Here is a 27679-nt window from a genome sequence, read left to right as displayed (position 1 = left end):
TTGTCCCTTCATTTATTGGCTCTTGTGCATTTCGAGGATAGAGGCCAGATATTCAAAACACTAACTTCCATAGCTTGCTTTGCAGTTGGGATGGCCTCTCGAGACTGATCTATCCAATGAGTCATAAAGATTGGCTGGACTAGTACACCTCTGCCTGCTTTAGGAAGGTATGGGATGGCGTTTTCTGTCTTTCTCTCTCTTCCATGGGTTGAAAGTCGATATGAAGAACCTAGCTATATGAGCTAGTATAGACACAGGAAGGTAGTCCTAGGACCATACTGAGACATGGCAAGTGGCTGATTCTTTTTGTGATGCCTTTAGTTGTTTAAAAATGTTTGTCAGGTTTTTTTAGTGGCCTAAGACCCTCCTGAACGAAACTGAGATATAAGGGGAAGAAGCAGAGTTGTAATCAATTTTGTATTCCAGAATGCTCAGGGGCAAAGCCTATGTTATTTCATACTCATCCATTTAGTAGTATCCAATGTTTCCTGTGCTCTAGCTATCACTAGGACATAGAGAATGCTGGGTAGAGGGCAGGGAGTCCTGTATACAGAAAAACTATCATCTAGAGAAGAAATGAGTGAGCATGCAATTCCAATTTAAGGAGATTCAGGCTATCAAAGATTGCTCATTAATAGCAGAGAAGCTACTTAGGAACAAGACAGGGAGAGAGGGCTTCCTTGAGGTAGCCTTTCCTTGTAGCAAAGTCATCCATTAAAAATAGTAGCTAAGGAAAAGGAAAGCCTTGGAGGTGAAACATTTCAAGGCATTAGAAGACTGGTGCACATAGAGGAAGACCATGTAGAGAAGATCCATGGAATTCAGCGAGACAACCTCAGCGTATGTATCAGGATATGTATGACGAGAAGGGACTGGGGAGAGGTACAAGAAGCCTTGTAGGGGGGATGAACAAAGCCAGTGAAGAAGAGCCTGCTCCCCCAAGGTAATGTGTTGGGACTGGATCTAGTAACAGGTGCTAGAAAGCTTTTGAGGATTCAAACACATGGGAGCAACAGGTCAGGTCTTCAGAGACTTCAACACATCTGTCTATGGAGCAGACATTAGTGAGGAGAGGAGGATGGAGGAAGGGCTGGACCATATTATGATGAGAAGGCATGGTTAGGCACTGTCTGCAGGATGCTAAGGATGCAGAATCAAATCAGTAGGCATAGAGTCTACAGGAGAAGTGAGGGGATGTCCCTAGTCTCCCAGGCTGCTGGTGACAAGAACACTGGTTCCTGGCGTTCGTGACAATATGAGAGTGCAGCTTAGGGCAGGGAGCCCAGGGACCAGGTAACTGTGATGGAGAATATATAACATGCATAGAAGGAAAGGAAATGACAACTGCTTTGAACGGCACGTGGGAAATTAGGATTCCTTATTTTGAACTCTGATAGTCATCTGTTGTATTAAAAAGAGAATTTTCCCACCCCTTAAATGGAAATCACACCACCACCCCCCCCAGGACTTTTTCAGTACAGCTTCTTTTATATTGCATAAATATATTTGAGCAAAGGGCTAATAATCATGTTATGTCCATTTCAATTTCAAATGGCTATAAAATGATGTGTTTCATTACCTCAGAGTCAGGGCTTGTACACGCACAGAATGCCACCAAATGTCAGTCAACTTATTTTTTTTTCCCTCTTTCAATGTTAAAATGATTCATTTCAGGTCATTTAGAATGTTTTTAGAATGAATATAGAGCATGTTTCATTTCTACCTGTGCTCTGCTGCTAAATAGTTCTTTTAATCTATTTTTTCCCTTTGTGATGAAGGTAGGCAACAGTACAATTGCTTGTTTATATTCATAAATGACCTAATGGCCGTTCCAGCCAAATGTCTAATGAAATGTTAGTTTTCACAAATCAGCTTTTGATGTGCTTCCAAAAGCATCTTTTAAATGATTCCCAGTGTTTCTGTTCAGGTTTTGGTAATTGTATAAAAAAATACGCATTTTTTTTCTTTTACCCCAGGAAACATATGGCGTAAATGCTTTAGGAAGCATGAGTCATGCCTTTGATGAGGCGGCCACTGAAGAATCAGCTCCTACTGTCACAGTAGAAATAGCGTGATAAGTCCCATCGAAGGTCAAAAATCTAATTTTAAGATACGTATTTTAAGAATTGTTATTTTAGTCACCTTGCCATGAATTAGAAATGTGGTCTGTTTATGTCTCAAATTGACATTTTCTAGTGTGTCCTCTTTTCCTTCTTTCTTTCCTTCCTTTTTTTAAGCCAGAGAGATGAAAACCTCATTTTGTCATATTGCAAGTCAAAAATCTCTGAGATTTTGCAGTGCCAGAAAAAAAAAAAATCTCATCTGCCCATTTCCTGCCCCCTTCTCTCCCCTCCCCCAGAAAAATCCTTTCACCTCCCAAACATCATCTAAAAATACTTTTTTCCCCTTTGCTGTTAACTGCTCTCTTGAAACTTGAAGCTGTGTCTGAAGAACTAGGTTGTCAATGTTTCTGATTTCCCATCTCCCTTCTGGTTGTCTTTCTTCCTCTCCCAGGCGAACACCTGAGAGTAATTCTGGATGTGATAGTGTGTAGGTTATCTCTGCTTAAGACTGTTGCTGCATAGACTGTACCATGTAGGAAATAAAATGTGCTCCCTCCAGCCATCTCTTTCTTCCTTTGAAAAATTTGAAAATAAAATGTAGTTGTTGTTAGTTTCTTTCTCTCTCTCTCTCTCTCTCTCTCTCTCTCTCTCTCTCTCTCTCTCTCTGTGTGTGTTTGTATTGTACCATGGGCGTGTCTGCTACCTATGAAGACCAGATGAGGGTGCCAGGTTTTCTTCAAGTCTTCATGACACTTAGGACTCTTAATTCCTGAGCCATCTCTCCACCAGCTAGTCATCTCTTCCTCCCTGTCAGCTTACATCCAGTGAACACTGACAATCATAAGTGATTAAATATCTATGCCATACAGGGGGTTTGATTATCACTGAAAGTTTGGGTCATTTGCATACTGTTTGTAATTAGCCCTGGGTCAAGGGGAATTTTACTTGTCTGGATTTCTAGATATAAGGAAATGGGTGAAAAGGTTAATTTTGGACTTCTACCTATTATTTAGCCTTCAGACACACTCTCGGGCAGCTCCTGAATTCTTGGCATTCTTGACTGAGTCAGGAATTTACTTCTATCAACTAACTAGTCATTGCATTTATTGAGCCAATAGGTTGACAATGTCTTCCTTAGCTTTCTTTCAACCTGGCAAAATATCTGAGGGAAAAAAATCTCACAAATGATTTTTAAAGACAACTCTGCTGAGGTTTGTGTTTGTAATTCCCATAAATAAGTTGTTTTCATTTCATCTAATGCTCTTGAGCCAATATCCCATTCTGTAGCTCAGGTTGGCCTTGAATTAACTCACTATGGAGCCTTGGTTGACATTGACTTCATGGTGATGCTCTTGCTTTAGCTTACACAGTGCTGGAATTACAAGCCTGCACCTCCATTCCTTGCCTCATAGTATTAAAAGAGATGCTGATTGAGAATAATATTAGAAATAAGGAACAGGATAAGGACTTTCTAAATTATCCACATTTCCCACCCCAAAATATTGAAGACTAACATGGATGTATTTAATTATAGTCTTTCATGATCTCTATGTGCATATTTGTATATGTGTATGCGTGTATTTTTAAAAACTGATACCACATTGCTTAAACGCTGATCATGAGTTTCTCACTTAGTAATTTATGAATGTAATTTTCCATATTCAAAATATATTTAGAAATGGATCCTTAAATATTTGTGTTATAGAATATGCACTGGTAATTAACCTACACATTATGATCTGGTCTGTTCATACTGGAAATTGATATATTTCTATATAGGACTTCTGCCATATTTTCCTGACTGAACTATGCTTTCTTGTATGGCCAGAATTGTGCTAGGGCCCCAGCATTCTTGCCCACATATGTATACACCCTACATAATTCCCTTCTCTGTTTTTGAGAAACTGGCCTGGAAGCCTAATGATCAGTTCTCCCCGTGAGCGTTTTATAGAATATGGAGGAAGGGAATCAACAATCCTGTATCGGGTGTTTTTGAGTTAATCAAAAGGCTGGTTATCTTGGTTGGGTCTGACTTCAAGAGTAAGTCAATACCAGCTGAGTAACTAGGCCCTTCCTTAAAGGGGCACGTTCTCCTGCTGGCCCTGAAGTAGCCCATGGGTATTCTGAGAGGAGGTATAAGAGGGCAGGGACAGCAGACAGCAGCAGGAGCAGAAACAGCCCCAGATCGACCTTCAGCAAGGAAGCGGAAACCAGTCCTATAATTCCAGGAACTGACTGCTGCCTATGGCGTGGAGGAGCCTGGGAGAAATCTCAATCAGAAGTCATGTGAATGAATAGAATGAGCACCTGCTTGCAGCCTCTGAGGCTCCGAGGAGGTGGCCAGGTCATCTGAGCTGGACTCCCATGTCAGAGAAACTAAGGTACCGAGTGATGCTTGAAGCCCCCTGGCTACACTCATTTGTTACTCAGCCATATGAAAACCTGGGCCACTTCTGCTCTCCCTTCCTGCAGCAGCTTCTCCTCAGCCTGCAGGTCTGAGCCATGAAGTCCTGTCCCCAGGGCTTCTCCCATTTAAGGTACCTGCTTCTTTTTTATTTTCTACACCAAGAGCAACCCCAGGACAATAGTAGTGGCTTTTTTCCCCCTTTCATGTTTGCATAGTTGACAATGGTGAATATCCAGGCCCAGATAGGCGAGGATATGTTTGTTCAATGGCTAAAATACATGGGGGAATCTGAAGAAAGGCAACTGGCAAGAATTGTAACAGAGTCGCCAACACAGGATGTGGTTTGAACAATACACCCAGTGAATGTCTCATAACGTATAATGTTTAATGTATTATCTAAAACTGGTCACACATCAAAGTGACACAGAAATCCTATTGAAGCAAGATTCACTGAATAATTCATGAGTGCGTTAGCTGTGTGGATTCGGAACCTGCACGCATATACAATTTGTTACACAACCTTGTCAGTTTTTATGTGAATACGGGAGTGAAGGAAACTGCACATTTATGGTAATTGTCAGTTATTGATCACCTTGGAAGGAAACAGAGTTCTTCCCAGGGTTTCGATGCCTGGTTAGCGCCCACAATCCTGAAAGTGGTGATGGTCAGGGTTGTTGCGTGACTCATAGACAGCAGGAGGTGAGCATGCTACTACATGCTAATGACATCTTGAGCATGCTACTACATGCTAATGACATCTAGCCAAATCCTCTCTTTGATTAGAAATGGGGTGAGTAGATGGGTAATATTTTAATTCCACACTTAAAACATTAAAACAGAAAAAAAAATAAACACAGAGGCCCAGTGACTCTCCAACTCTGTATGATGACTAGGAAAAAATAATGGCAAAGCTGGATCTTTCTTTGAGGATGCTAATATATGCTTAAATTACCTTCCTAACCCATTACACCTGATTTACCACTGGATATACTGAAAACAGCCAGTGTCGGTGAGATTTATATAAAGCAAAATATTGCATCTTCTCCATTGTTGGACATGGACAGGGGCTTGGAATTATTGTCTAAATCTAACCAGTTTCTTCTAGGAACTCATAGCAGAAGAGCAGAAAGAATTCAAGGGTAGTTGTGGTTCATAAGAGTCACCTGAAATGCTTGTTTTGATATTTAGCTGTCCCAGACCACCCCAGTAAAAATTCTGTGTGTGTGTGTTGGGAGTAACAGACTTTCATGCTTTTTCATGCAGTTTTCATTCCCCTTTTCCCCCCTCTTCATACTGGGGAATGAACTTACAGCTATCTATGCACTATAAACCGCGAGTCACTGAGCAATACACCTGCATGTCTTAGCTTTTATTTTGAAACAAGGTCTCACTAAGTTGCTCAGATTAGCTTCAAATGTATTATCCTCCTGCCTTTTGAACAGGTACTGGAACTACAGGTAGGGACCTCTAGAAATTGTTAACCTGTGCTTTAAAAAGGAAAGAACCCAGATGCCCCTCAACAGAGGAATGGATACAGAAAATGTGGTACATTTACACAATGGAGTACTACTCAGCTATTAAAAAGAATGAATTTATGAAATTCCTAGGCAAATGGATGGACATGGAGGGCATCATCCTCAGTGAGGTAACCCAATCACAAAAGAACTCACACAATATGTACTCACTGATAAGTGGATATTAGCCCAGGAACTTAGAATACCCAAGATATAAGATACAATTTGCTAAAAGCATTAAACTCAAGAAGAACGAAGACCAAAGTGTGGACACTTTGCCCCTTCTTAGAAATGGGAACAAAACACCCATGGAAGGAGTTACAGAGACACAGTTTGGAGCTGAGATGAAAGGATGGACCATCTAGAGACTGCCATATCCAGGGATCCATCCCATAATCAGCTTCCAAATGCTGACACCATTGCATACACTAGCAAGATTTTGCTGAAAGGACCCAGATATAACTGTCTCTTGTGAGACTATGCTGGGGCCAAGCAAACACAGAAGTGGATGCTCACAGTCAGGTATTGGATGGATCACAGGGCCCCCAATGGAGGAGCTAGAGAAAGTAACCAAGGAGCTAAAGGGATCTGCAACCCTTTATTGTTGTGGAACAACAATATGAATTGCCCAGTACCCCACAGAGCTCGTGTCTCTAGCTGCATAAGTAGCAGAAGATGGCCTAGTCGGCCATCACTGGAAAGAGAGGCCCATTGGTCATGCAAACTTTATCTGCCTCAGTATAGGGTAACGCCAGGGCCAAGAAGTGGGAGTGAGTGGGTGGGGAGCCGGTGGGGGACTTTTGGGATAGCATTGGAAATGTAAATGAAATAAATACCTAATTAAAAAAAAACAAACAATAAAAGGGGGTAATAATCAATAGAGGAGATATAGCTCACCTAACTCTCTTACAGAATGATTAAGCAGAGGACTAGAGCATTGGTTATCACTGTTCCGCCTGGGACCGGAGGTGCTTTTCTGATGTGCTGTACTCTGTCTGACTCTTGGTGGATACAAAGTTCCCTTGTCAGGAACATCTTATAATGCAAATGAGATGGGAAAGCCATGATGCCCATTGTGAGTCAGGAGGGATGTAATCCCTCAGCCTCACCTCAGAAGAGATTGCCAGCCAGGGGACTAGCTACTAGTTCAAACTGCAGATGCAGCATGCTCTGCAGGGAAGCATGTGAACCAAGGGTGTCTCAGGAGAAACAGCAGATCTGGATTTGCATATAAAATCATGTGATTTTAATATTAGGCTTTGACAGTGTAATTTGGAATTTACCTATGAGATGCCAGTTTTCAAGTTATGCCTGAGCACTTCGGGTTGATTTCTCATAGAATTTGAGAAGCAAGAGAACCTATCTCATGGACAGTAATGGCGGCATGAGACATGTCTGTGTATTTAGGAGGTGAGAGATGGGAATGAAGATCTATCCAAATGGGATAGTGCTTATAGATAGGCACTTGTAAAAGGCAGGGGCCGGCTGCCTTTGTAAGACAAGCTTTGAGAGGGGAAAGTGCTTCCCAGTATTTACAACACTAAAACAGAAAATTAGATTATTCCCCTATCTAAATATGTTATCTAAAATATGTTTTCATGTCTTTGTACCTTTGTGTATGTATGTAATTATAATATAATTAAAACATGTCTCCCTAAGCCTTCTCATATATCCCTCTCTGCTGTCCTTCAACTCCTTGGCCTCCTTAGTTTCACTTATTTTCATTTCACAAATATATGTATATGTATGTGTATGTGTATGCGTATGTGTGAGTGTATGTGTATGTGTGAGTGTGTGTGTGTGTCTGTGTGTGTGTGTATGTGTATGTGTATGTGTATATGTATATGTATATCCACATAGGAATATACTAACCTCCTCAATAATGGGGAGGACTTGAGCTCTGGGGCACTCTCTGGGTGAAGTGATGGAGAAGCAAGATGGAGATCAGTGCAAGACAACTCTTGGGACTGCTGGTATCATTTAAAACCCTCAAATATCAAGCCACTTCCCTTTCTCCAGGTGTCAGGTTTTGTTGATCGAGTTCCCCTTGTCAGGCAAAAGTCCTGGAGAGCACCTGTAATGCCTAAACCACCAGAAAAACCTCCATAATCCGAGCTCAGTATCTCCATATGGCAAATTTGACAGAAGTCTACTCTGAAAGTCTTTCCTGAAGCTATTGACTCATGCCAAGTTGCTAAAAAAAAACCATGGTAGTGCCAGTCCCTCTGCCCAAATTACTGTGATCAAATAATAGGTTGAGGTTTCCAACCTAGCTCCTTAGCAATAACATCATAAACACAAAACTGTAACTTATGTACAATGACTAGAAACTTCCACAAGCCTTTTGTTTTATAATAGGTCACTGGAATGTTGACGATAAATAACCACAGCAGTTTTAAGATCCACTGATGAGTGTCATAAAGACCAATTCTTCTGACCTGACAAGATGCCTCATTGGGTAGAGGCACTTGTGCTCAGGTCTGAGGGTTTGAACTTGATCTCAGTATCCCAAACAATAGCAAGAAAGAGAAAACCAAGTCCCAAGAATTCTTCTCTGACCTCTATACTGTGAGCTAGGCCATGAATAACATATACATGGACTGGCATACCTGCACATGCGTGTCCATATACACACAGAGAGAGACAGACACAGAGAGACAGAAAGAGACTGAATTTAAAAAACTGTAAAAGAGCAGTGGGGTTGGAAAGATGGCTCAGTGCTCTTGCAAAAGACCTGAGCTTGGTTCCTAGCATTCACTTGGTAGCTTACAACCTCTCTCAGGTACCTGCAGTTCTAGGGGATTCCCATGCTCTCTGCTGGTCCCCGCAGGCTTCTGCATGCACATGCTATACAAAAACTCAAAAAACTCACACAGGTAAACAATATATATATATATATATATATATATATATATATATATATATATATATATATATATATATAACAAATTAATCTTTAAAAACAAAGAATACTTGTTCCAGTGAAAGCAAATCTTAACCACAAATATGATTTCAGTAACAAAGCTGGTTGATTTTTATCCCAAAGCTATTTCCTATTCTGGAAAGCACGATGTGAAAAATATTCACTGGTGGTCACCTCACCCAATAAAGAAAAGGCCCTAGTGAGAGAGCATTGCTTTACCGCAGCTAACGGGAGCTGACTTCTCCTTCTCATTAGGTTCATTGTATTTCGAAATGAATTTGGTGTTTAAAATTTTAATGTCATGATAGGGTTATTATGAAAACTCACCCATGTCATTGTCTGGAAGCACTCCTGGTGGTACAGGTTAGACTCTCCATATTATGGTTGTGATTTACTTCAGTTACGCTGTTATTTAGTTAACATGGACATACAATGTGTATACTGTAGTAGGATCTATTTTTCTTTCCTTTTTTAAAAGACAATTCACTGTACACATTTTATTTACAGTTTTCTACACTGTCTTAATATGGATGGGACCGCTTTTCTACTTGAGCCATTGTAACCAAAGTTAAATAACCTAAGTAATACAAAGCATTAAAAGATGGCATAAAGATACAAACGCAGGCATACTAATTCTAGTTAGGAATGTAATTTTGGTGTTACATTTTTATAGTCCACAATTATGTTTAGGAATCACACAGACATAGATCACTGATTTGAATGAAATGCATAAATTTGTAGCAAAGCTTTGTAGTTACAAAAAAAAAGATTACCAAAGAATGCACAAATTTAATGTTTATTCCACCTTTCTGTCATATTCCTGGATCCTTCACTAATGTTACATGAGGAAAAAACAAAAGCAAAACAAATGAAAAACTGAAATCAGAATCACTAATGTTATCAAGGAGGGAAGCAAATAAATTAAGTCTAGCAGCCATCAGCAAGAGGACAGAGAGAACAATGCTGTGAAGGGAGTCAGGAGGTTGCTGGAAAGCTGTACTTAAGACTCTCACACCAGCAATGTCCTGTGCCACTCCTGTGGAGTGGAGAAAAACCAGTTCTTGCTAAAGTAATAGAAATGCAGGTTCTTTTTCGAACACTATAGAAAGGCAAATGTGTGTGCATGGTAATTCTAATCGGCTGTTATGGAGCAGGCCAGGAACACATCTGTGGGTTCTGGGGTGATGTCTACTGTAATTCTTTGATTGGGATAGTGGACATACTAGCAAAAATTGGGGATAGGGAGATGAGAATGAGCACAGAAGTACAAGACAAAGGCAAATGAGACTTCTCTTACATCTTAGCAACACTTGGATGGAATCAACTCCAGTGCAGTCCACTCTGCTTTGATGAGGCTTTGGTTTAGCTCCCAATCTCGATTGCGTGACGCAGTCTCCTGTGAGAATACTCAGAAGGTGTCTTCTTAAACAACAAACCTATTTTTAGTGGTGGAGCCGCTCTTTGTAGCCGTGTCTGTGTGGGACTGATAACCAATCACTGTCTTCAGAGAAAGTCCTAACCTTTCCTTGTGTACCTTCCCCCTGTGTGTGTGACTGCATCTGTTTTCACACTCAGTAGTCCACATTGCTATCTTACCATCTTTAGCTCTAACACTAACAACAGCTCCACACACATCATCACTCTAGCCATCAAAATATTCTTCAATAATTCACAGCAGTGTCTCTAGCCAAAAGCGACCAAGGTCACTTCGTCTCTGCTGCTTGTTCAGTGTAATTAGCCATCTTCCTCCTCGTTTGTTCTCATCTTCCCACATAGGCTCAATGCCATCCTTAAAAAGTGAGTAGTCACAGCCAGGCATTAAATTACTAGACAACTGGATATGGTTGTATAGAGCCCAAAAGTCTTCAACAGTATCAAACTAAGAGATCAATCAAAGGTTTGCTTGCCAAGTTTTGCTTTTATCATTTTTAAAAAACCAGAGTGCCCACCTGTTCTGTAGAGGGTGTTTAATACAGTGCTCTGGGTTAGCAACCTCCTGAGTAGACTCTAGTTTTTCCTTTTCCACAGGTCGGGGATTAGTGGTAGGGGTGGTTTCTGGTTCCACAGTCGCCATCTTAGATCGATCCTATTTTTCTTTTTGTTATGTTTTTATAGCCACTGAATGTGATGTTCCCAAATTATTTCTAATGACATAGCAGAGTCCTGTTAAAAGCAGTTACCAAACTGCTTATATACTGGGGTCCCATTTTCAAAGAAAAAGATGGGAAACATATCAAGTGTTAACAATAAATAACCCTTAATGACAGGATTAAGACTGAATAAAGGGAAACAAAACCACAATATGGTGCCACTTCATGCCCCATTAGGGTGGCTATTAACAAAAGCATTTTTGAGGGAAGATAATGGATGAATAGAAATATCTCTATAGCAGAAGTCACTTCCAGGTTTAGTTATAAAACATGGGCAGAGGAAGGTAGCTTGCTTGGTAATATGATTGCCGTAGAAGCTGAAGACCAGAGATTCATTTCTAGCACCCACATATAAAATGCCAGGTAGAGGTTAGAGCTGTAATTCAGTGCTTGAGAGACTGGACAGAAGAATATCTGGAGCTCTTTGGAGCCAGCCACCTCAGCTGAATTGGTGAGCTCTGGGTTCGGTAAGCTACAATGGCTCAAAAGCTACGATGAAAGATTGAGGAAGACGATGCAAATCAAGCTTTCTCACCCATGTGAATGCACACATGTATGAAAGGGCACTTAACACACAAGCACACACACATGCGCGCACCCACACACACACACACACACACACACACACAATCAATTTAAAATGCACTACATTTCTTTGATCAGTAAGCAGATGGAAAAACTACATTAAGGCAAAATTCATCACTTATTCAATTAAACTACTATTGTTTTCATCTGGGAACCTGAATTTTAAAGCAGAGAATGCTTTTTTTTTTTTTTTTTTCAAGAAACAATCTTTAAGAGTTATAAGAGATTATTCCAGAAATGTGGAGGAGCAATACAAAGGAAGAAAAATATCAGATTACAAGTCATCTGAAAGGGGAAATGGAAACAGAGGGGCTCTAATTAAGGAGGGAAAGATAAGAAGGGTAGAATAGCAGTAAGAATGTCTGAGTCGCTGGTCAGGGTTGTTCATGTTGCAGAGCATCATGGGTTACCACTATTGCCCGCGCTGCCCCCCAAAAGATGGAAGTTTAGTCCCTATTGACGAAGACGCCATTTACTTTGGGTACAGGGAAAAGACGGTGGAGCTGGAGCTGAGCTGAAAGCCTCTTCCCTGAGATCTTGCTTTCTTGGTACCAGAATGTTCCATACAGGCTTCCAAAGGTGAGAAGCAACCTACAGCCCTACCCAGCTGATGCCTATCCACCACAACAATGACCAGCATGGCACAATGACTCTAGTCCCGCACCAGCTTTAGCAGTAACCACCAGTTCTTTAACTGGACTTATGAACCACTGAACAAGAGGGAAATCATGCCTGCTACTAGAAACCTAACCAACCACTCAGGCATGATGAAGTCAAGGATGTCAGAGAAAACCTTACAACTACCACTTTGTTGAACCAGTGCAGTCTTTATATTCTAAACAGTTGCCCTTATACACGCAGACAGGTCACTCTCATCTTTTATCAAAGATACGTCTCCTTGCAAGAGATTGGTACCATTAAGAAAAACCACATCCAATTCAAATGCAGAGCTGTGGAGCCTCGTTCCAGTGCATCCATCTAGAAAACAACCTCTGCCACTGTGGCTGAAGTCGGGATCATTACTGAAGATGGAGCAGGAGGATTGTAAGAACTAGAGGAGCATAGGATGTCTCCTCACCATGTCTCCTAGAAATGTCAGAAGCTATGTCCACAAAGTCTCACCAACATGTCTCCCTAAACATAACCTGACCAAGAGCCCAACAACGGACATGCTAACTCGGATGGTAGGAAGCTCTCGAGGCCTCAGCTCTATACAAAGAACATCAGGCAAGTAAGGGATGCTGAGAGTGGGAGACATAGTCTCCCCCAGAGATGAGCACACCCGTTGGTTATCCAATACCAAATGGTCAGCTCTGAAAACGTATGTGCACAAGGAATGTTATACACACTGTGCAGGTTGTATTGATTGTGTTCAGGAAAAATACACATAGAGACACATAGACACAGACACGTATACATACTGTATGTAACAAAGGAAAGAGGAGGCTCCGGCATTGAATGAAAGCAAGCAAGAGGGTACATGGGAAGGTTTGGAGGAAAGAAATGGAAGTATAAAGTGGTATAATTATAATTTCAAAAAACAATAAAATAAAGACAACAAAGAAAGTCTTTATCAAATACAGGCTAGTTCCAGACCATTGCATGGTATGGAGTGGGGTCCTAATTATTTTATTTATATAATTTTAAACTAATGTGGTGTGACTTTAAAGGAAGAATGAAAAACTTAAACACTATTTGGACAGCAAGGAAAACAAAACAAAATGAATACAGACAACAAGATACCACAGAGGACTAGGAATCTGCTAGGCTCTGTGCTTATTAAATTGATTGTTTATGTACACAGGATGTAGCATCCATAAATCCTCATCTACCTTATTTGTATTTTAAATTCACTTGTTTTAGAAAGTATGAAGAAGCTTTGCAGCCTAATTTTTACGAATGTCAAACTCCCAATTGGCGAGCTTTTTCAAAAGGATGCTATAGGTAATAGATACAAATATATATTTCAATTTTCTACACTATATACAGAGAAATATTTCACATTGCGATGTTTGAAGTATCAAGGAGGGCTTTTTTTTTTCAGTTGTTGTTAGTTATTTATTTTGTCTTGGTTTTAGATGAGTATTTCAGAGATATCCAAGCATAAAGATAGCTTAAGAACTCTTTCATAAATCTAAATCTCGAGTTTTGTTGTGAGGGTATATTGCATTGTCGAATTCTTTACATTTAGCTAGGTGTTATGATACAGCACTAGTATTGAAAATCCAATATTCCTGTTTTGTGTTTGACAGGGGCGCTTGATACATTTTCTACATTTACTTGGCAATAGGAAACTCATAAGTGTGCCTCAAAGGTAACAGTAGATGTGGATGTAGCAGGAGTAATACGAGATGCTAGGATGTATCATGTGTCACAATGCCTGGTTAAAGGCTTTACCTAATGGGTTATAAAATAGCAGGTGGTGTGGCTTTTATCTAGACCATTTAAAGTGCTTTAAATTTTTTAACAATGGAAATAAGTATAATGATTGTGATGCTGCACGTGAACTGAACAGAGAAGATAGCCCGTAGAGACTGTTGCGGTGGGCCTGAGAGAAAACACCAATTTCAGACACTCTTCCCTTTACTTTAAAGGAATCAGCTAACCTAGTCCCCATAGGGACTGAACCAGCCAGGGAGTTTCCATGGGACTTACCTAGGCCCTATGCACTTATGTAATAGTTGTGCAGCTGGGTCTTCATGCTGGACTCCTAACAGTGAAAGCCAGGGCTATCTCTGACTCTGTTGTCTGCCTTTGGGACCCTTTTCTCCTACTGGGTTGCCTTGTCTAACATGATTGGAGAGGAGGTGCCTAATCCTATTGCAACTTGACAGGCCATGGCTGGTTGCTATCCATGGGGCGGTCTGGGGGGAGTAGACCGAGGGGAAACTATGGTCTGCATGTAAAAAGAAATTTTAAAAGTTTAATTTATTTTGTTGTTAATTGTGGTTACGAAGGCCAGTCTACAAGATAACCTGGAAGATGGTACATAAGTCTCCAGTGTTCACAGCCCTTTAATATATCGGGATTGACTTGTGAAACTAGTCATTGTCCTAAAAGTGATGGTAGTGTTGAAGTTGGGGCCTATAAGGAAGTGTGTTTCTCTTGCTACCTTCGCTGGTTCAGTCAGGTGAGCGTTTCAAATCATGGAGACACTCATGCTTCCTGTAGATGGACACATTTACAGAACCTGTACGGTCTTTTATAACAGCTAATATTTAGTAGAAGTCAGACGAGTGAATATCGCTAGAAATACATATTGTCCCAATTTCTGGCAACCCTGAATGATTCTTGACGTCCAGCTCAGGAGATTATAGAACTGTGAGATGTCTGTGAGGATTGTTGGTTCAGGCACTAGTTTCAGGAAATCTTGTTGCATAGCAATAGTGAACTAATACAGACTTCACGCATCCGCACCAGGATGACCCTAAGGTTATAGCTCCTTGTGTGGAGAGCTTACCTAATTCCCACTTCTTGCATGCTAACCCTCAATTCTGTTAGTGTACACTTCAAAAAGAACTATGCATATACAATGTAACATAATGAGCAGATTGATTTAATTCAAAGGGATATCCTGCTGGTAGACTAGATCAAACCACATTACCTCTGGTAGTAGAGATAAAAGCCAAATTATAAATGTAAAGCAATAAGGAGATTTGTCTGCTAACCTTGAAAGAGCAAACTACCACATTGTGACAAAGGCTATATACAGTATAGCGTCGAGGATTGTGGTTTCAACCTGTGGGTCGTGACCCGGTAGGGGGGTTTAACAGTCCTTTCATAGGGGTCACATATGAGCTATCCTGCATATCAGATGTTATTACTATTCATAACAATAGCAAAATTACTGTTATGAAGTAGCAATGAAAATAATTTTATAGTTGAGGGTCACCATATCATGAGGAACTGTGTTAAAGGGTCACAACATTAGGAAAGTTGAGAACCACTGGCCTTGGTAGTCTCTAAATACTTTATTATGTCTACCACAAGTTACCTAACTCTTCCCCAATAAACTGAATAATTTAGAAAGCATCTCTAAACTCCATCCAAGAATGGCAACCAGGACTAAACTGGATCTGAGCTTTCTTAGTTCATGAGCTAAGAATCTTATCCCCAGACTTCTTACTGCTGGATCTGCAAGATAATAAATGGTTGTTATTTCTAGATGTTAGATTTGTGAGCCAGCAGTAGAAAACCAATACTTTCGGCTTAGATGATGAGATCATGTAGTAAGCTAATACCATAATAGGAGACTGGAGATCATGACAAAGATGTGAGCATGTCTTACATGAGAGGAAGTGATTCATTTGGGGGTCACGTAACAGATTTCCTTGGTAGCCAGCCCACAAGATGGCACCCAGTGATCCTTGTTGCCTTCTGCAAGTTCTGTCTTATGTAGTTCCTTTTCTTTTTCTTTTTTCTTTCTCACACTGAGAACACTTGGTCTGAGTGAACAAAGGAAGTGACACTTTGTGACTGCTGAGTCTCTGTAATAAAAAATAAATAAGACCCTGCAGCTTCCACGTTAATCTTTTAATGGAGCAATCTCCGCTGTGAAATGGTTCTTGTGCCACAAATGTGTTTTAAACTGTCCTCTAGACTTAGTCCACCTGGAAAAGGACCAAACCTTTAGCCAACCACAAGCACTGCTGTGCCAGGCAAGTAGGAAAAACAACTTGTAGGACAATCGTTCAGCCCCATCTAAATCTAGAGAGATATTTTACCTGTGATATCATGAGAGATTCAGTTAAAACCACACAGAGAGATGTCTGTCAAATGAGAGACTCAAAGAAATCATATATATATCATATATATGTATATATATATATATGTATATATATATACACACACAAACACACACACACACATATATATATATATATATATATGCATATATATATGTATATATATGAATGCTGTCATGTAGTATTCATATAAATGCTGTCATTGTTTCATGCTGGTAATTTTGGGGTACTCATACTGGATTACAGGCTAGTATTTAAGACAGAGCCCTTTACTAAGGCTACAATAGACAATCAGTTGGCAGTAGAAAAGACACACACACATACTCACACATGCACACACATAGGGGAGACAGAGAGAGAGAGAGAGAGAGAGTTAGTTTTCAGTGCTAAGGGTATGTTTCCAGACAAGCATGGACTACACCTTTGTTCCCATGGTTAACGAATTATCTGTCACTGATTTAAAAATTGATAAAGACAGAAGACCTGGATGACTGGATGAGATGGAAAGATTGAGCGCTCTCTCCTCTGGGAGTTGAGAATTCTGCTTAACACCCTGGTATCATTAACATTCTGTTAGTACCTTCCTATGTCCTGAACAAAAGAAAAACAGAACAAAAGGGAAATCCTGTAGGACCAGCTCATGACAAAGCCCAGACATAGCTTCCTCAGACAGTGGGAGCCATGGCAGGAAGTGCCCTTTGGTGTTTCAGAACCATGACTATGTGCAGAGGCGTGGAATATACATGCCACATGCATATCCCATTGGTTACATTGATAATGTTTCATCATATCTCAGGAGACACTTAATGGTTATAAAAACAGATTAGAAATACAGAGCCCATATCAACATACATCTTGGGAATGATCAATGAATAAGATTAGAGGAGAATTTTAGAAATAATTTGTTTCTGATTTTAAATATCATATATGTCCCTTATAAAAATTTAAAATGAAAGAAACATAAAATTTATCAAGAAACTTTACATTTGCAACCCTTAAAGGTTTTTATGGCTGCCCTATAAAATTAAAACATTCTTGCTGTGGAATTGTCACATATTTCACATAAACTCATGTTCATAATTTGCTCGTGCTACTAAAATTATTTTCAGCTGATGAAACTGCTTCTTAAAGTATATTTAAAACTATAAAGGTATGCTCAATAAGAAAATCCAGGAGGCAAAACCAATAGGCATTACCTCTGAAAATATAACATTTAGGGTCACCACTTACTTGTAGAGTTCTCTCTTCTGAGCTTAAAAAAAAGGTCTTTATATACATACATAAGTGTTCACCAAAATGATGCACAAGGCATCCTTATGTTTATCTCTGATATTCCTTAGCAATATAGTGAAGATGAGGTTCTACTGATGCTGTGCACAGTGTGGTTTAGTGGGTTCTAGGTCTTCTAGCCTGTGGATACAATTACACATTGATGACTACTTCTTGTTGTGGTAGAGTTTGCTTGCTGTATTTAGTAAAAATGGTGAATACCCATCATTCGAATTTAGTTGACTTCCATGGGATAAAGTTTCAAGGTACACTTATTAACCTAATAGTGCATAAATAAAGTTTAAGTAACATATTTACGTCTTTCGAGAAACCTTGCAGCAATCTGTAGGTTGACCAACGGTAAAACAGGGATTTTTTTTTTTTTACTCCCATTTTGACAGCAATTCCCCAAATAGCATCCTGGTTGTTTGCCTTGCATGTCTTTTGAGTAGTGAGCTAAATATGTTCATGCTTAACCTGTTTTAGGCTCTAGACACTTACTTGTCAATGCCTTGCAACTGTTTAAATTTTAAAAATATTTATATTATTATTGCTTCTTACAAGACAACCGATACTGTGTCCCTTCAACTGTCTCTCCATTCCTGTCAGTAATGCCATTCTTGTCTGTACTCCTTTCAAGCACATAATACAGTTGAACATTATTAAATATCAGTCTTCCGGCTATGACTTCTTCCTTTGAAGTAGCATCTGGAAAGACTCACCCTTCAACATCCCACATCTTTTAAGCACTTAGAATATTTATGTATGGATTTTTCTGGATCCTGTCTTTATAGTTCTTTAAAAACACTGCATTTGAACCCTGTGCAATGTATGAGATTAGAGCTAGACTTTTTGTCCTAGCAACATTTTTTAAACAAAATTGCTATAAGCTCTATATACTGTCATCACTAGTAAAAGAGGAAAGGAAAAAATAAGTACCAACCACAATTGAAATCTTAAAATTTTGTTCACCATGTCTACCAACACTTATGTACCATATGGCCTTGGCATTTCCAATTCTTTTCCACTTCACCCATGTTTGGCTGAATGACTTGCTATAATGTTTACCAAGGACCAAATACTATGCCTTTGCCTATTCGTGAGTTTATTTTCTCAAACTAGAAGATTATTCTATGCCAAAGACAGGAAGGAAGAGATGCAGAGAGATGAGATGTTATAGATGATAGAGCTCAGTTCCTGATGTATATGGGTAAATGAGTTCCCACGACACAGATGCAGAGATGCTCTTTCACTCTGTGTGTACATGCATGCCCCCCTCTGTGTGTGTGTGTGTGTGTGTGTGTAGGTCTTTAGCCTTCTGTTTCTTTCTGCATGGTCCTTCTTCCTGCTGTTGTCAATGTATTTATCCCTCTGATTTGTTTGATTCTAAGACAATCAAACTTCTTAAATCCTGCCTGTGCTTGTGAAGGCAAACACAGAAACAAAACGCACACTTTAAAATCTGAAATGCAAAAGGACAAAATGTGAAGAAATAGAGAAGAAAGAAAACCCAGGCACGTGGACTCTATGAAGTTTCAAAAGCAACTTTCCAAGGGACCTTGTGAAAGCCCACAACTCATTTAAAAAAAAAAGATAAGAGAATTTGAATGCAAACTAAACCAGAGAGGTTAAAATATTCATAGTTCACATTTTATACTCTATCTATTCTTTAGATACAGAACGTTCACAATTATTGCCAGGCTAATGCCTATTGTAGATGTTCTTGAGGTGAGAACATTCTATTCCCACAATTTCACATTATAATGTATTCTTAAGAGACAGGAAGACGAAATTACTGCTGTTCAAATTTTAAGGCTATCATATTTTTTGGATAGCAATGCAAAAAAGAAAGGCTATTTGTTTTACACAAACACATTTTTCTGTCCACATAATTATCTTAGAAGACTTAATGGGAATTTGATAAAAATTAATTATTTTAAACTATGAGTCAAGGGCCCTGGGATATTGGACAATATTTTTTTTCTTTTATTGTCACTAAAATGTGACAAGTATAGGACATATTAAATCATAGGACTAGAGGCTCAAGTGTGATTTGTGCTCCTTTAATAACAATGCAACCCAGAAGGGGGATGGGGTTTACCTGAGAGCCCCTAAGCACAGCTCAATACTATTATTTCCTAATAACCAATGCAAAACCCATCATTTTAAAGCTGGAAGAAACAGAGATCATATAGCTCAATCTATACATTTTACAACCGCTTGATTGCTGATTGCTTTTGTTTGTCAAAAACAAAACAAAACAAAAATAACAAATTGCATTTTTGGTTTAGCACTGGTATTCCACTCACATTCTTTACTTCCAACCTTTAGTTACCAGCATTGAGCTGTCTATAACTATAATACAGGTGAAGGAATGACCTATGAGACTTGATTTTGACTTAGGAGGCATACAATCAGGATTAGTCATCATATTAATTTAAAAACATATTTCTGTAGGTGTGTGTTTCTCCCATCAATGAGAAGTCCAATGTGAGGCATACATTTCCTATGCACAGATAAGAGAAGCCACCCTGTAGTGAGGAGCACATGAAAGCCTTTCCTCTGAAGAGTGACCATGCAATGTACAGCCATAGTGGTTGCAGGTGACGCTGTGATCGCCTTACTGTATCACTGGTGGAACACCTGCTCAATACATGGAGAACTCTGTCCTCTCATCACAGACTTCGAGTTCAGTTTGCATAAGGTATCAAATGATAAAATTAATAGATCTAGCTAAAGTTTCAAATGGAGAAAAACATGAGGGAAAAAGTGCACAATTCTATTCGTAGGAATACATAGGCATACACAGAGAATTGAGATCAAGTCTGAAAGTGTCACACTCCTCCATGGCTGGTATAAGTGCAAATTTGTACAACTACTCTAGAAATCAATTTGGCACTTTCTCAAAAAAGTGGAATAGGTCTACCTTAAGACCCAGCTATACTACTTCTGGATATATACCCAAAAGATGCCCGACTACACCACAAGGACATATGCTTCATTATGTTCAAATTATATGTAATTGTAATAGCCAAAAACTGGAAACAACCTAGATGTCTCTCAACTGAAGATGAGATAAAGAAAATGGGATTCATTTACACAATGGAACACTACTCAGCTATTAAAAACAAGGACATCATAAATTTTGCAGGCCAATGGATGGAACTAGAAAAATATGCTGAGTGGGGTAACCTAGACCCCTAAGGACATCCACGGTATGCACTCACTTATAAGTGGATATTAGACATGAAGAACAGAATAGCCATGTTACAACCCACAAACCCAGAGAAGCCAAATAACAAGGAGGATGCTTGAGTCTTTCTAAGAAATGGGAATAAAATAGACCTCTGAGGTAGATGTGAGGAGAGAACTGGATGGGAGAGGAGATGGGGAAAGGAATGGGCCAGAGAATCAGGTGTAGGAAGAGCAGTGTAGAGAGAATAAAAATTGTCAGTGGGTAGGGGGACATCTTTAGGACATGCCAGAGAACTGGGGTGGGAGGAGACCCTATGGAGTCTATAGGGGTAACTCTACCTGAGACTCCTAACAGTAGGGGACATGAAACTGGAAGTGGTTACCTCCTGTAGCAAAACACAAGTCCTAGTGGAGGGATAAGGACAGCAACCCACTCACAAAACCTTCAACCCAAAATGTGTCCTGCCTATAAGATGTCCAGGGACAACAATGAAACAGAAACAGAAGGAATGGCCAACTAATGTCTGACCCAACTTGAGACCCATCCCATGGACAAGACCAATCCCTGACGCTACTAATGATACTCTCTTTTGCTTGGAGACATAACACTGGTATAACTATTCTCTGAGAGGCTCCACCCAGAAGCAGATGGAAACAGATGCAGAGACTCACAGCCAATTATTAGCTGGAACTTAGTGAGTCTTGTGGAAGAGATGGGAGAAGGATGTGATAGGGATTTAAAGTGAATAAATAAAATAGTTGATAGAAAAAAAATGCCTCCACTGCCTTCAAATTTTGGTGAGAAATCTTAAACAGTCACTTTTCCACAATATTCTTTTCCAGGGGTATTTCAATGAAAATACATCTTAATAAGATTTCTTTTCTCAATAACCCACCCACTTTGTAAAAAGCAAATGTATTCTATTTTATCATATTTATACACCTTCTAAGCTCCTTAGAGCCACAGACTTGGAAATCGAAGGAAGTTGATGATTCACTCAATCATCTTTGTTCACGTCATGAATGTGAGTAGTTATTGCCTTAGCAATCTCCTTAAGACCTGTCAGCTCCTGTCTCTAATTTCTGAATTCAAATACCAAGAAGGGATCAAATATTCACTGGGAAACTTCCTCTTGGCAAGTTTATTCTCATACCTTAAAGTGATGTGCAGGCTTCACAGGGAAGGCAAATCAACAACTGTTTGACCCAGCCATGAACTCTGAGTTACAATAATGACTAGCCTGGCAAGGTGTGCCCACTTATGTAAGAGTGGTGTGGGTATTATAAGTGTAAGTAACTGCTTTCTGATTGGATTTAAGGTTACCACCTCCACAGGAGGAAACTACTATTTGGTACTACTATAAACTTGACCAAGAAGCTATGACTGCAGATGTTATATGTCCTGTGGGTGGATCTAGTATTATTCCGCCAAATGAGTATAGCATCAAGTTGAGCTCCAAATAGTTATCTTTCTACTCATCAATTTCAGTAAAGCTCTCACTCTTAATTAGACAAGCTTCATACTTTGGTGGAAGGTAATTATCACAGAGACTCTTAACTAGTCAAAATATAGAAACTAGGAGTCTATGGAGTGGTCAGTCTATGAAATAGGGCATCTATATAACCCTCTCCCCCAAGGCTCAAGAAACGCCACACAAGGCAGGGTAGTCTCTTCTGAACACAACAGTGTTATTGCACTCAAGAGCTCACAGGTGTTGTAGCTCTCTGTACAAGACCCACTTAAGATCAAGCCAGTCTTCTTTTCGACATGGATGGGGAGGAATCCATGAGACCCAACCCCTAGCTAAGAGCTATTGGAAATTGGCAACAGCTGAGCGAGGAGGAATGAGTTTTCTTCAGGGGTGTGATCTCTGATATGTATCCAAGTGGCAGATGTTGACCTCATACACTTGTCAAGGTTAAACTGGAGCAGTCTTGGGGAGGTTGAGGGGGTGAATATAATCAAACATTGTATAGATGCATAAAATTCTCAAAAAAGAGGTAAATTTAATCACATTATATTAGATTTAAAGAAGAAGGAAAGACTCACCTACAGCTCAATGCTACCCAAAGGCTTGGGCCTATAGAAAAATGGGTCATATTAGAGGCTACTTCTGGACATTCAGACCTAAGAAGACTTTTATATTTATGGATGATTGAAACTATTGTTCATTATCCCAGGGCAAATGCACCTGTAGTCTGCATGCAATGATAAATAAGAATTTGTTGCAATTGTAATTTTTGAAGATGGGAAATTATATTTATCTTTTAAATTATTTCAGAATGATTTACTGGGCCTTTCTAATCTCACTGAAGTCATTCTTTTCAATTCTCTCTCTCTCTCGCTCTCTTTTCAAAACTCCAGTTCCCAGAATACATCAAAGTCTCTTATATTTTAAAATATATGAAAAAGAATACTTGAATTTTTCTTTTTCTCAAACTTCATCTCTGAACACCACTGGGGAGGAATTATAAATAAGTTATGACTAAAAGCAGCCAGGTCTCTAGCTCTCTGATGAGCAAGTTCATTTCTGAATCAACAGTTATTTTTGTGAGTTATCAACTACTAAGTTTAGAACACATAAGATTTCAGAGGATAGAATACTAAAGTCAGTTCTCAATGAATCAGATGCACCAACAGTCTATCACTGGAGCTTTGTTTCTAAGCCTCAAAAACTTATGCTGGGGCAGACATCAGTAATGTCTAAAGCATCTAAGCATATCAAATGCATCTTCTGTAACTGGATAACCAAACTATCAGAACTTAAAAAAAACATAAGAGAAAGAAGAGAGAAAAGGGTTACTTGTCTTTTTCTCCACTTGTATTCTATTTTTAGGTAAAAACAAATATTCTAGGATATGAGTTTTATTTTGGCTCATGATATGAAAGAGATACATTTTATGAGTATATGCATACTTGGCGGAGGTAAATGCACTTGTATGCATACTCAATAGCTGAAGCTGCCTTTGACACTCCTATTTGATGCTCTCATGTTTGAAGTCTCAACTGCGGTAGTTGTTTGAAGCTAAGGAAACAGAGACCTAGAATTTTCCTCTCCTCCTTTGATGTGGAGTACATGACTGGACCTCAGTTTCTCACCTTATATTCTTTCTGGACCTTATATTCTCATTATTTGCCATGTAATTTTCTTGAGTTATGAACAGGAAAATCTGCCTGTGTCTTGGTTTTGTCCTTAGCCATAGAGTGTTAGCAAATGTAATGAAAGGGGTGGGCAAAGAAGCAAGTTCATCGTTCTTGTTTCTGTCTAATTCTTCCCTTTCCACAAGAAGAGCATAGGTAGAAGAGCTCATCCATCCTAGCATAAGGCTGTCAGAGAATGTGGACTAGAGCCACTCTCAGCCTATACAAACGTGACTCTACTACTTGACCTATAGAACTATTTCCAAACTCACCATAAATCAATGAAAGTGAGTGGAGCCTCAGATTTGCTATAAATAATAAATAATTGTTCTTTCAAGCTACAATAATAGTTTAGTGATACATCATGCCTCTGTGGTGGTTAGAATGAGTATGGCCCCATAGCATCATATTTGAATGCTTAGGGAGCAGCATTAGGAGACAGGACCTTATTAGAGTAGGTTTGGCCTTATTGGAGGAAGTGTGTCACTTGGGGTGGTCTCTAGGTTTGAGAAGCTCAAGCAAGGCCCAGGCTCTTGCTCTTCGAGATGCTTGCCAGTTTGGATGTAGAATTCTTGGTTCCTTCTCCAGAACCAGGTCTGCCTGGTCCCTGCCATGCTATTTCCCATGATGATAATGGGCTAAGCCTTGGACCCTTATAATCCAGCCCCAATTAAAAGTTTTCCTTTATGGGCATTGCCTCAGTAATGGTGTCTCTTCACAGCAATAGAAACCCTAAGATATCTTCCTTTGGATCTAATGAAGTGATTTGTTTTATTTATTTATTTTTTTCAAATTAGAGAGAATGGGTGTCAGTCCTAGGGGTAGCTTTGTCAAACATTCACTCAAGTAAATAGTGAGAACTGAAGAACAGCTATGTGGTGGTTGTTATTGAGGTCTCTATACAGACATTGGACAAGTACCGAAACGATATTACAATGTGGTATGTTAGAAACAAACAGTTACTGTGGATGTATTAATGTATTTCTGTTAAAGTCTGTTGGAACCTGTGTTAGATCAAGAGTTTAAAAGACATAACAGAATAGTCGACCAAGGCCCAGTGAAGGCCAGCCTTAGGGAAAACTGGTAGCTGTCCACGACTGGAATTTACAGCTCAGTTCCTTTCAGTTTACTAAAGGGAACTTTTTCAACTTCTTGTGACCTGAACTGCCCAACACTCTTGACTTCCCTTCCAAGTGTCCACAGGAACCCTCAGTCCTGATCTTCCAAAGCCATGCAGGACCCTGAGCGCCAATCACTGACACGGTCTCTGACCAACCATGCCTTGTATGCCCAGATCCTTTCCAAACTTACATCCTATGCCAGCAAAGTTGATGCTATACTTCAAAGCCCTCATCTGTGAGGCTGAGACTTGGCCACTTAACACATTTTAAGCTGTCAAAGACTTCATTACATTTTCATAACGTATAAAAGTTTTATATGAAAGTGATACTTGCTTAAAGCAGAATAAGGGGAAACAAAAAAGTGGAGTAACCATGCACAATCACACTAGTGATGACCATCGTTGGCTTATTTGAACTCCTATGGCATGTAGGTCTATGTTCATTGCACGCGTGCGCGTGTGCGTGTGTGTGTGTGTGTGTGTGTGTGTGTGTGTGCACGCGCGCGCGCGTGCGTGCGCGCACACATGCATGCACATGTTGGCATGCATGTACATGGACACATAATCAAAATCTGGGACTGCTGGCTGATTTGAATCCTAGTTTGATCATTTTGGGTAAGTTTGACTGTTCTACCATGTGGGCTCTACATACACAGAATAAGGTTACTAATAACACATAGTTCATGGATAGCTATGAACACAGATGTGGGTGTTCTTAGCTACAGTGTATGCTATGACTAGAGTCTATGCATCATAGCACCAGCTGCCTGGGTTTGAACCCCATTCTATCCTTAGCTGCCTTATTACTATGACAAAGTTTCTTCATCTTCATGTACCAAAATTTCCTCATCTATAACATAAAGGAAGTTAATTAGATAATGACAAATAAAGCCACTTCCCAGTGTCTCTGTTGTTAGAATGGAAAGGGCAAGGATAATTATGAACAGATGGTCCAAGATGAACTCAGCCTTTCTGTCCGTGGGCTACCAGCTTTCTAAACTAAGATTAACTTCTACGACATGGTGTTAGTTATATAAGTCTAAAAGCAACATCTTCCAGCAACCCACAGGGACAAAGAAGACAAACTCCTTAGGTTCTCAAATGGACTCATCGTCCAAGAAATATTAAAGATTGCCAAAGCAGTATACAATGTTCTTGCTCAAATGTTTGGACTTTTTTTTTTTTACCCCCAACCAATCCTGACAATTGATTCTCTATTACTTTGCTTTTGAATAACACCTAACATAACTTCAAAGTAGTGTTCCTAACACTAAATTCCTTGAAGCAGTTGGTTTGCTTGGGTGCTTCAAAATAGACTGCCAGAATTCGCTAGTATTTATCCCCTTGGCCCCCAGAATATTCTTTCATCAAAATAATATATAATAATGTCTCTTTGTGTGTTTAAGTTATGATATAACTTTTATTTTACTTATATTTCTCCTAAATTAGGCCTGAAACCACAGTCGAGAAGGAAGAATGTTTTGGTTTCAGTATAGTATACATTGTAGGATTAAAGGGTTACAAATCTATATTTGGAGTACCACCATTTGAGGATGCTGAGTGACATAGGTAGCTTCTTTTAGGCTTGAGTTTGATAAGAATAATATGGCAGATATGAAGGCCAGGCATCCCAAAGAGATGACCTGAGACATGAGATTATCTTTATACACTCATTCGCCACTGTGTATCTGAATTTTTGACCTAACTATAAATGTAGCCTTTTTACGACTCTTTCAGAGATTTGAGTTCTAATAGGAATGATAACAAGTGATAAATGTCTTTGAGCCCCATAAGCATCATATTTCTTTTTTTTTACATAAGATTTTATGGGTTTTTTCCCCCACAACATAACTTATGCTTATGATAGTTTGAGCATGGTGTTGGAGGCATGCTTTCTTCTGCCTGAAAAAAAAGGAGAAAGAAAACGAAATGCCATTGTTTCCAAAATATCCCTCGACGCCATTGATGAGATTCAAAAGAACTCAGGATGAAAAGGATGATGCAGCTTCAAACCCCAACTGGCTCTCTGGAAAGGTGAGTCACTGAGCGGGGCTCTGCATCCAGTGCTCCTGGGGACAGCTCACAGGCCAGCATCATCCTTTTGAGCTCATGGGGAGCTGAAATCAACTAAAATATCCTCCCTTGGAGGCTCTTCAGAGAAGGATTTGCTCAGGCTTCCAGGGAGGTGAGGCAGCTCTACTCCTTAGATGTCTAAGATGAAGCCCCTGGGGTCCAGAGGATGCTAAGCAGGGGTCAGCTGGAACTTTGTAGAATTAAAAGCTTTAATTGGATCTTTTAGAATCTAATATTTTTAAATGCCCACCCAAGTCCAAGCCTATGACGTTTTTTTTTTTTTTTTTTTACAATTAAAACTGTAAAAGGTGTAGGCTATTTTTATTATTTCGTGGCTGTAACCTGAATGTGGGAGATTTCCTGTGAATTGATTCAGGGGAAAAAAAAAACTTCAGTACACACCTGTCCAATCAATCAGCACTTTAGAATATTGACTTTCTAAAAATAAACTAATTCCACTCATATTTCACTTGCCCTTTTACTGTTTTATTCA

General features: G+C 39.5%; 1 protein-coding gene and 1 pseudogene across 3 annotated transcripts in view; both read right to left on the bottom strand.

Annotated features, from left to right (window-relative positions):
- The window catches only part of Pde4d (phosphodiesterase 4D), a 1431689-nt gene that overhangs the window by 745897 nt on the left and 658113 nt on the right, over positions 1–27679 (bottom strand). The window lies entirely within an intron of this gene.
- Positions 10277–10811, bottom strand: LOC110307958 (annotated as a pseudogene).

The sequence above is a fragment of the Mus caroli genome, chromosome 13, assembly GCF_900094665.2.
Source record: "Mus caroli chromosome 13, CAROLI_EIJ_v1.1, whole genome shotgun sequence".
In the NCBI taxonomy this organism is placed as follows: Eukaryota; Metazoa; Chordata; class Mammalia; order Rodentia; family Muridae; genus Mus; species Mus caroli.
Note: the sequence above shows the minus strand (reverse complement) of the source record. Positions and strands in the feature narration are given on the sequence as shown.